Source organism: Zosterops lateralis (genome assembly GCF_965231275.1).
Source record: "Zosterops lateralis genome assembly, chromosome: 23".
NCBI classification, from domain to species: Eukaryota; Metazoa; Chordata; class Aves; order Passeriformes; family Zosteropidae; genus Zosterops; species Zosterops lateralis.
The window spans coordinates 6854415-6863283 of NC_139783.1; the positions used below are offsets into that span (position 1 = coordinate 6854415).

Sequence of the window (8869 nt, forward strand, 5' to 3'; positions counted from 1 at the left end):
ACCCATTTGGAGACTCCCTAAAACTCTCTGGAACCCCTTGGGACCCCGTCCCAGACCCATGTGGGGATACCTGGGGTGCATTTGGGAGCCCCAGACCCATTTGGGCACCCCCAGAGACCTCAGACCCATTTGGCGATGCCACAGGACACCCCTGGGACACTACAGACCCATTTGGGAACCTTCAGAAGCCCCCAAAATCCCCCTGGGCCATCCCAGACTCAATTTTGGCCCTCCCTCTAATTTTTACCCCCCTCCCAGATTCCCCTGGGTAACATAGGGGATATTTTGGGGTTATTTTGGAGATATTTTGGAGTAAATTTGAGGAATATTTTGGGGTAATTTTGGCAATATTTTGGGACAAATTTTAGCTAATTTTGGTCTAATTCTGAAGTAATTTTGCTGAGATTTTGGGAATAATTTAGTGTAGTTTTGGGGATGTTTGGGGTAATTGTGGGGATATTTTCAAGATATTTTGGACTAATTCTGGTGAAATTTTTGGTAATGTTTTGTGGTAAATTTGGGGTAATTTTGGCTTTTAGAGAGTACATATTTTGGGGATATTTTGTGGTATTTTTTGTGTAATTTTGTGGATATTTTTGGGGTAATTTGGAGACAGGTGAGAGAAAAATTCCCCGGGAATGTTACCGAAAAATTCCCAAAAATCCACGGAGAGAGTGCCTAAAATGTCCCTGAAATATTCCAGAAAAAAATTCCAAAAAATGTGTGGGGAATGTTTCTATAAACCCCCAAGATGTCCCCAGAATATTCCGGAAAATGTGCATGGCATATTTTTAAAATTCCCTGAAACGTTCCCCAAAAATATTCCCAAATATGTGCACGGAGTGTTTCTAAAATCGATTGGAATGTTCCCAAAAATTCCCAGAAGTGTTCATTGAGTATTTCTAAAATGTCCTTGAAACGTTCCCCAAAAATTCCCAATAATGTGCGTGGACTGCTTCTGACAGGTCCCTGAAATATTCCCAAAATATTCCCAGAATCTTCTCATAACATCCCCCAAATATCCCTGGAATATCTCCCAAATGTTCCCAAAACATTCCCAAAATGTCCCTAAAATATGCCGACAACTTCATAAAAAAATCCCCCAAATAATCCTAATTCCCCCCAAAATATTTAAAGAATGTTTCTAAAATGTCTCTGAAATGTTCCTGAAATATTTCCAGAATCTTCTCAAAATGTCCCCAAAATATCCCCAAGAACATTCCCAAACTATTCCCAAATATCCCTACACTGTTACCAAAAGATCTGAAAAATACCCCCGAAATATTTTTTTAAATGTCATTGCTGAGCTGTAATGGCCCATTAACAGAAGAGATCCCCATGGAGGGAATGGGAGGGTGAACAGAGATAAGAATCAATGTCCCAACCGGTTTTAACAGCTGGCTTGTTATCAGAAAGGCACTTGCACCCCCCTCCTGGAGATACAACAGATAAAGAAAAAACACCTCCCCAGAACAGTTTCAAAAGATAGAATAGAATGAAAAGTTTTGGCTTGTTTTTTTTGGGCGATTTTTGGAATTTTTTTTTGGTGGGGGGGGATTGGTGGGTTTGTTTGTTTGTGGGGTTTTTTTGTAGTTGTTGTTTGGTTGGGTTTTTTTTTTCTTGTTGTTGGGGTTTTTGTTTGTTTGTTTGTGGTTTCTTTGGTTGGTTGGTGGGAGTTTGTTTCGGGGTTTTTTTGTTAGAAAACCCAAGAGACCCTTCATGGCTGACAGAAATTAAACTTTGTCCCCAGGCCCTGCCCACCATGTCCCTCATCCAAGCCCTGGCACTCCTATGGATCAGGAACAGTGTGGCCAGCAGGAGCAGGGCAGAGATTCTTCCCCTGTGCTGGGCACTGCTTGAGGCAGCACCTCAAGTGCTGTGTCCAGTTCTGGGCCCCCCAATTTAGGAACAACATGGAGGGGCTGGAGCATGTCCAGAGAAGGGAACAAGGCTGGGGAGGGCTCTGGAACACAAGTCCTGTGAGGAGCAGCTGAGGGAGCTGGGCTTGTTTCTCCTGGACAAGAGGAGGCTCAGGGGAGACAAGGCAGTGTCAGGGCACAGGTTGGACTTGATGATGTCCAAGGTCATTTCCAGCCTTGCTGATTGTGTGATTCTCTGAAAGCAGCCTTGCAGCAGTGTCAGGATGAGGCCTGGGCCTCCTCTTCAGAAGGTGCAGCAGCCCAGGTCCCTCAGCTTCTCCTGACAGCCCCAAAGCCCATCCTGTCAGTCCTGCAGAGCCTCTGCAGCTCCTCCTCATGGCCCACAACAGGAGCCCCACAGCAAGACACAGCAGCCCAGATGTGCCCCCCTGGCCTGGGGTGCCTCTGGCAAGGGAGCAGCCCCAGGCACTGCAGGAGCCTGCAGACAATTCCTGAAGTCCTTGGAGGATGATCCTGCTCCCCAAGGGACGTTCCCATGGTGCCAAGTCAGGAACTGCAATGGGGAGTGGGGCCAGAGAGGAAAGGGCAACCAGGGATGGGCTGTTTGCAGGGGAGGGAACAGGAGAAGGCCACAGGAAGACATTTGTACCAGGGAAGGGTAAAGAAAGCCAAGGTGAAGCAAAGGAAATGTTGAGGGCAGTTTGGGGGTGGCTGCCAGGCAGCCCTGGCTCTGAGCAATAACGTCTGCAGTGGCACAGGAAACTCAGAGCTGATGGGAACAAACTCTCTGTGTGACTTGAGAGGCCACGCCAAAGCTGAGTGGTTTCCCTGCTGTGGCCCAGCCCTTCCTGGCCCCAGGGGCTGATGGCATTTGTGCTCCCTCAGGTTCATCTCCCCACAGCAACAGCATGGGGGTGCTGAGGCCTGCTCTGGGCAGTGCAAACAGGGGCTCCTGAGGCAGTGCTGCCGTGTCTGTGCCTGCAAGGATGCGGCCCCTGTGTGAGCTGGGGGAGAGGCCAGGGCTGCCCAGGGGGGATGTTGTTGGCAGGTGCATGAGGACGCTCTGGGACGCTGCCCTGGGGTGTCCAGCGCAGTGGGGATGGATCAGCCCCTGCTCTGCTGCTCCTTCCCGTCTCCCCCAGGGCCCTTGCAGAGCCCCAGCCCTGCTGTTTGCCCCCTGCCTGCCCAGGGCCAGCCTGGGGCTGCTCCCGGGGCTTTTCTGTGCTGAGCGTTGGCCTGGGCGTGTTCTGGAGAGAGCCTGGGCAAGGAGCCTGCAGCCCCCAGGCCCTGCCCTGAGGCGTCAGCGCTGCCCCAGCAGTGCCCATGGCCTGTCCCTGCTGCAGCCCCGGCACTGCCACCCCCAGCCCTGTGCCCGGCCCCGAGAGCCCTCAGGCCCTACAGCAACACCAGGGCCAGGAGGGCAGCGGGGCAGGGCCACGGCAGCAGCACTGGCAGCACCAAGGGCTGCTGCTCCTGGGCACAGCTGCTGTGCCAGCCCTGATCTGCCCCCAGCTCTGCACACAGACATTGCTGCTGCAGCTGCAGAGAAGGGAACAAAAGGGGCATCTCTGCAGAAAACTTGGCTGGGAGATCCTTCAGTTCCTTTAAAACCACCAAGAGTGCAGCCCCTCACTGACACAGTCTGTGGCCGCAGAGAAAATGCAGAGAAACAAAATGAGAAATGGCACAAACAATGAGATTTATTTGTAACATGATTAAAAGAATAAAACACAGAAGAAACCCTCAACAAAACTAACAAGAAATATCAAATTTGAGTTTTATTACAAGTGATTTTCAGAAATTGGCCATTAGTTTAATGTTTCTGAAAACATCCAGTCATCAGTCTCCACACTGCAGCCTTGAGCTCCTGGTTCCTCAGGCTGTAGATGAGGGGGTTCAGGGCTGGAGGCACCACCGAGTACAGAACTGACAGGGCCACATTCAGGGATGGGGATGAGATGGAAGGGGGCGTCAGGTAGGCAAACACTGCAGTGGTGATGGAAAGGGAGACCACGGCCAGGTGAGGGAGGCAGGTGGAAAAGGCTTTGTGCCGTCTCTGCTCAGAGGGGATCCTCAGCACAGCCCTGAAGATCTGCACATAGGAGAAAATAATGAACACAAAATAGCCAAATACTATACAGCAACTAACTGCAATGAGCCCAAGTTCCCTGAGATAGGATTTGGAGCAGGAGAGCTTGAGGATGTGTGGAATTTCACAGAAGAACTGGCCCAGGGCATTGCCATGACACAGGGGCAGGGAAAATGTATTGGCTGTGTGCAGCAGTGAATAGAGAAAGGCACTGGCCCAGGCAGCTGCTGCCATGTGGGCACAAGCTCTGCTGCCCAGGAGGGTCCCGTAGTGCAGGGGTTTGCAGATGGACACGTAGCGGTCGTAGCACATGATGGTCAGCAGGAAATACTCTGCTCCAATGAAGAACAGAAAGAAAAAGAGCTGTGCAGCACATCCTGTATAGGAGATGTTCCTGGTGTCCCAGAGGGAATTGTGCATGGCTTTGGGGACAGTGGTGCAGATGCAGCCCAGGTCACTAAGGGCCAGGTGGAGCAGGAAGAACATGGGGCTGTGCAGGTGGTGGCCGCAGGCTGCGGCGCTGATGACGAGGCCGTTGGCCAGAAGGGCGGCCAGGGAGATGGCCAGGAAGAGGCAGAAGTGCAGGAGCTGCAGCTGCCTCGTGTCTGCCAATGCCAGCAGGAGGAAGTGGCTGATGGAGCTGCTGTTGGACATTTGTGCTGTCTTGGCATGGGGATCTGTAAAAAGAGTAATCATGGAATAGTTCAGATTGGAGAGGACTTTCAATATCCCAGCACAGCTTGGTGGCACTTTCCCCCCACTGCCTGCCCAGGGCTCTGCTGCCTGGAGCTGTCCCTGCCTGCAGCTGCTTCCCTGTGCCCAGGGCTGGGCCCTGCCAGTGCTGCCAGAGCCCAGCCCAGCCCTGGGGGCTCAGCTCTGCCCTGCAGAGCCCTCCCAGCTCAGGCACTGCCCAGGGGCAGCTCTGGCTCTGCAGGCTCTGATGGCAACCTCAGAGCAACCCTGAGGAGGCTGGAAAAGTGATTCTGGTGCTGCCTGCAAGGGACCCTTTGCTTATTTCTGTCACTGCCTGGTTTAGTAAGATCTGAGAGAAAATTGTTGGGTTTTCTTCTCAACCTGAACTGAGAGGTGAATATTTATGTCCAATTTCCCATCCAGGCAATTCAGAGATGTAGATTAAAAAGCAATATTTCCCCATTTATGCAGCCCCTGCCTCACTGTGCTCCCTGGATAATCTACTTGGAAATGTTCTGGAGTTAAATGTCATGCTGGGAGCAGTCCTGGATAATTCAGTATATTCACCACACAAGGAGGACACTTCCAAGCCTTACCAGCTGTGTCCTTCCACCCAGATCTTGTCCCCCAGTGCTGGCAGCAGCTCCCAGGGCTGGCTGAGAGCTGTCCCTGGCAGGCAGCAGAGTCCCTGCCCCAGCACAGTGCCCTGGGCTACAGGACCCTGCTCTGCAGGACAGCCCTGGGCACCCCTGGCTGCTCTACACAGGAGAGAAGCAGAGAATGTACTCACAGAGTCTGTAGGCATTGGGATGGTCCAGCTTTAGGAGAGGACTGCAGGAGCTGCAGCTGCATTGTCATGCAGCCAGAGGTTCCTGTGCCAAGGGCTGGGAGTGATTCTCCCCCAGGCACTTGTCAGCCCCTTCCCAGCCCTGAGTGATTGAAGCTCTCTGTGCCTGTGTGCTGTGCCCGGGGTGGCTGCAGGCAGTGCCCCAGCCCTGCTGGGCTGGGAGAAGAGCTGCTCATCAAGAGAAATGTGGTTTTAAGCTTTTCTTGGTTGCCAGGAGCCGCCTCTGTGCCAGGAGCCCGGCCCAGCTCAGCAGCACAGACACAGCACAAGGACTTTAATGACCCTCTTGAGGCTTGGTGATGAGGCCCTGAACATCAGAGGGAGATGATGAAACTGCTCAAGAACTCCAAGTCAGAATCCAACTCCAAAGTTTCTGGAAGTTTCAATGGGTCCCACAGAGGGACAGGAGAGAGCAAGTGTCCCCAGGCCCCAGGCAGAGCAGAGAACTGCAGGCAGTGGTGACAGGTTTTTCAAAGGACTTTGCGTTTTGCTTTTGTCTTGGAATCTCTGAGAGGTTTTGCAATCCAATTATCTGCTGTAATTAGTCCCTTGAGAGGCTTTGTCAGTAATGACACTCAGTGGGACTCATTAATGCTTCAAGATACTTTAGTTATTTTAAGGTACTTGGAGTTTCCCTTTTAAAAGTGACTCTATGAGAGGTTTGTGCAATCATGGCCCCAATTATCTACTTTAACAGGTCCCTCGGGATTCTGAGTCAGTAACAACACTCAGTGGGGCTAATTAGCACTTCACAGAACTCAAAGTTTATTAAGGAACTACTTTTTTGACACTGAGTCTGAATGCTGTGTGTGAAAATTGGCCTCCAATTGTCTGCTTTAATGAGTCCCTTGGGAGCTTTGTATTGACACTCAGTGGGGCTCATTAATGCTTTGAGATACTCAAGGTGTTTAAGGTACTTTGGATTTTCCTTCCCACACTGAGTCTCTGAGAAGTTTTTTGTGCAACCCTGGCCTCCAGTTCTCTACTCCAAGAACTCCATGAGGGGCCTGTGTTGGGGATGGACCTCAGTGGGACCCATTAATGCTTCCGGACACTTTGGGTGTTTCCTCTGACTTTGGCTCCTGGAAAGGTTTGTGCAATCTCCTCTCAGGCCCTGAGGTTCCAGGGCTCAGCACCAAATGCACCACGGGGCTCATTAGGATCAAACAAGTCCTGACAAACCATGGCTGTGCCTTGATTTCCCCCTGGTCTGGTGCAGTTCATTAGGAAGTCATTTTTCCTAGAGTGACAGAGGAAGCTTTCAAAGAGTTTCTAATAAACCCACATTCCTATTTTCAAGGGTGTAGGTTTCTTTTTAGGGAAGAGGTGATTGCAGCACTCTGTAACTGATATTGATCCACAGTCTCTCCCAAGGAGGTCTCTCCTGCTCAGAGAAGCTGTGCCTTGAGCTCCGACACACTGTGCACAACTTCACTCCACATTCCCCAACTCCATCCTGTCTCTCCTCACTCACCTGGGATCTGCTTTGCTTGTAAAACGGGCTGCATTCAGACAGAGAGGGATTTTCTTCCTGTTTTAGTAATCTAAAACTCTTAAATTTCAGACACACTCCTCAAATGTGTTCCAAGCCCAAGGTGCCACCAAGGAGGTTCCCCTTCCCCAGGGCAGAACCGTGCAAGAAATGTTTTAGACACACAGCAAGTTCTGCAATAAACTCAAATCCAGAGTTGGCTAAAGGCAGAATTAGACCAACTCCTGAAGGACAGACCAGCTTTGAACTCCTTGCAGCTCCAAGCTGCAGGTGGGTTGTTGGGAGGTGTGTGAGTGAGCCCAGAGTGAGGGCAAGGGAAATGCAGAGAGGCCTGGAAGTGCTTGTGTGCAGACAGGCAGTGGGGAAGGGCAGTGCAGGGCTGGCCTGGGCCAGGAGTGAGGGTGGATCATCATGCCCAGCTGGCCTGGCCATGGCAAGGGGCTGTGGCCACGGGCACTGCCCTGAGCCCACTGCCTGGGCCCCTTGCTCAGGGCTGGTGTCAGTGCCCAGAGGCAGAGGGGATCCCTTGCTGGGGGCTGTGCCATGGCCACCTGCCCTGTGCCGCGCTGGCTGCTCAGGCACCGCGGGACCAGCAGCAAACGCCACTGCCAGGGCCAAAGGCAGCTCAGGCAGACAGAAAGGGTCAGGGCTGGCCACTGTTTCCATGGCAGCCCTCCCTGGGACACCACACCTGGGTCACCTGGCCTGGCCATTGCCATGGAAACCCCTTGTGGGGACCGATGCCACAGAGGCTGGCACTGGGACACTGCTGGGGCCGGGTGCTGAGCACAGGCTGAGCACACAGAGATGGGTTTGTTCTTGCTGAGCTCACACAGAGCCAAGGCCTTCCCTGCCCCTTGTCCAGCCACGCTGGGGAGGAGCTGGGGCTGTGGGGGAAGGGGACATAGCCAGGACAGGAGACCCCAAGTGACCCCAGGGATACCCCAGACCACAGGACATCATGTGCAGTGTATAAAGTGGGGAGAACGAGGAGGAAGGGGTGACATTTGGAGTGAGAGTTTTTGTCTTCCCAGGTGACACTTAGGCAGGACGGGGCCCTGTTTAACCAGAGGGCAGGGTCAGCACCAAAGACACAGACACCAACTTAAGGAATTGTGTCATTTATATAATGCAAAGCTGCAAATAATTACAAAAGGATGAGCTCAGCAAAGTACATAATCATTGGCAAAGAGTTACAATAGGAGCTCAGCAACACATCCAGTAGTTTCTACCAAAGATTGCTTATATTGATTTAGAAAGATCCATCACCAGTTACCCTCAGACTCTGGTCCACACATCAGCTGGGGAAGCTGTCACAGCTGTCACTGCAGAGCCACTCCTGGACATGGCAATTCCTGCAGGTTCCTCCAGCCCCAGGTGAGGCTCCAAGCTCAGTGTGAGAGGGCTCCGTTTTTACACTGTTAAACAAACAAGCTGACATCACTTCTAGTACAGGAATAACTGGCTTCATTCTCCTCTTTGGCTTCTCCCATAGCCTCGCCCAGGCTCAAGGAGGATCCAAGGGAGTTGACCTGGATCCTTCACCCCCAAACAAGGCCAGATGGGCCCTGTCTGGTTTTCAAACAGAGAAAGGTAAATCCACATTCCGCCAATGAACAGATGCAGAGATAATTGCTAACAATCGAATAACGATTCATTAATGAGCAGATAAAAATATAGCATTTGGTTGGAATGTTCATCCAGAGGTCACCATTGGCTCAGGGCCTGTTGTTCAGGCCTTGCTATTTCAATTGATCCTTTTCTCTAGAGATGAACAACAACCTTCATAACAATTCTTTCAATAACACATTTTAGAATTAGCTGTTAGGCATAAAGGCATTGTCTCTTGTCCTTCAATTAAGGGCTGC

The 8869-nt window shown here is 51.6% G+C and overlaps 1 pseudogene across 1 annotated transcript; it reads right to left on the reverse strand.

Annotated features, from left to right (window-relative positions):
* Positions 1-3719: 3719 nt before the first annotated feature.
* LOC310918462 (olfactory receptor 14J1-like) lies at positions 3720-4623 on the reverse strand (annotated as a pseudogene). The gene has a single exon. The product of its transcript is annotated as an olfactory receptor 14J1-like (transcript).
* Between the last annotated feature and the right edge of the window lie 4246 nt (positions 4624-8869).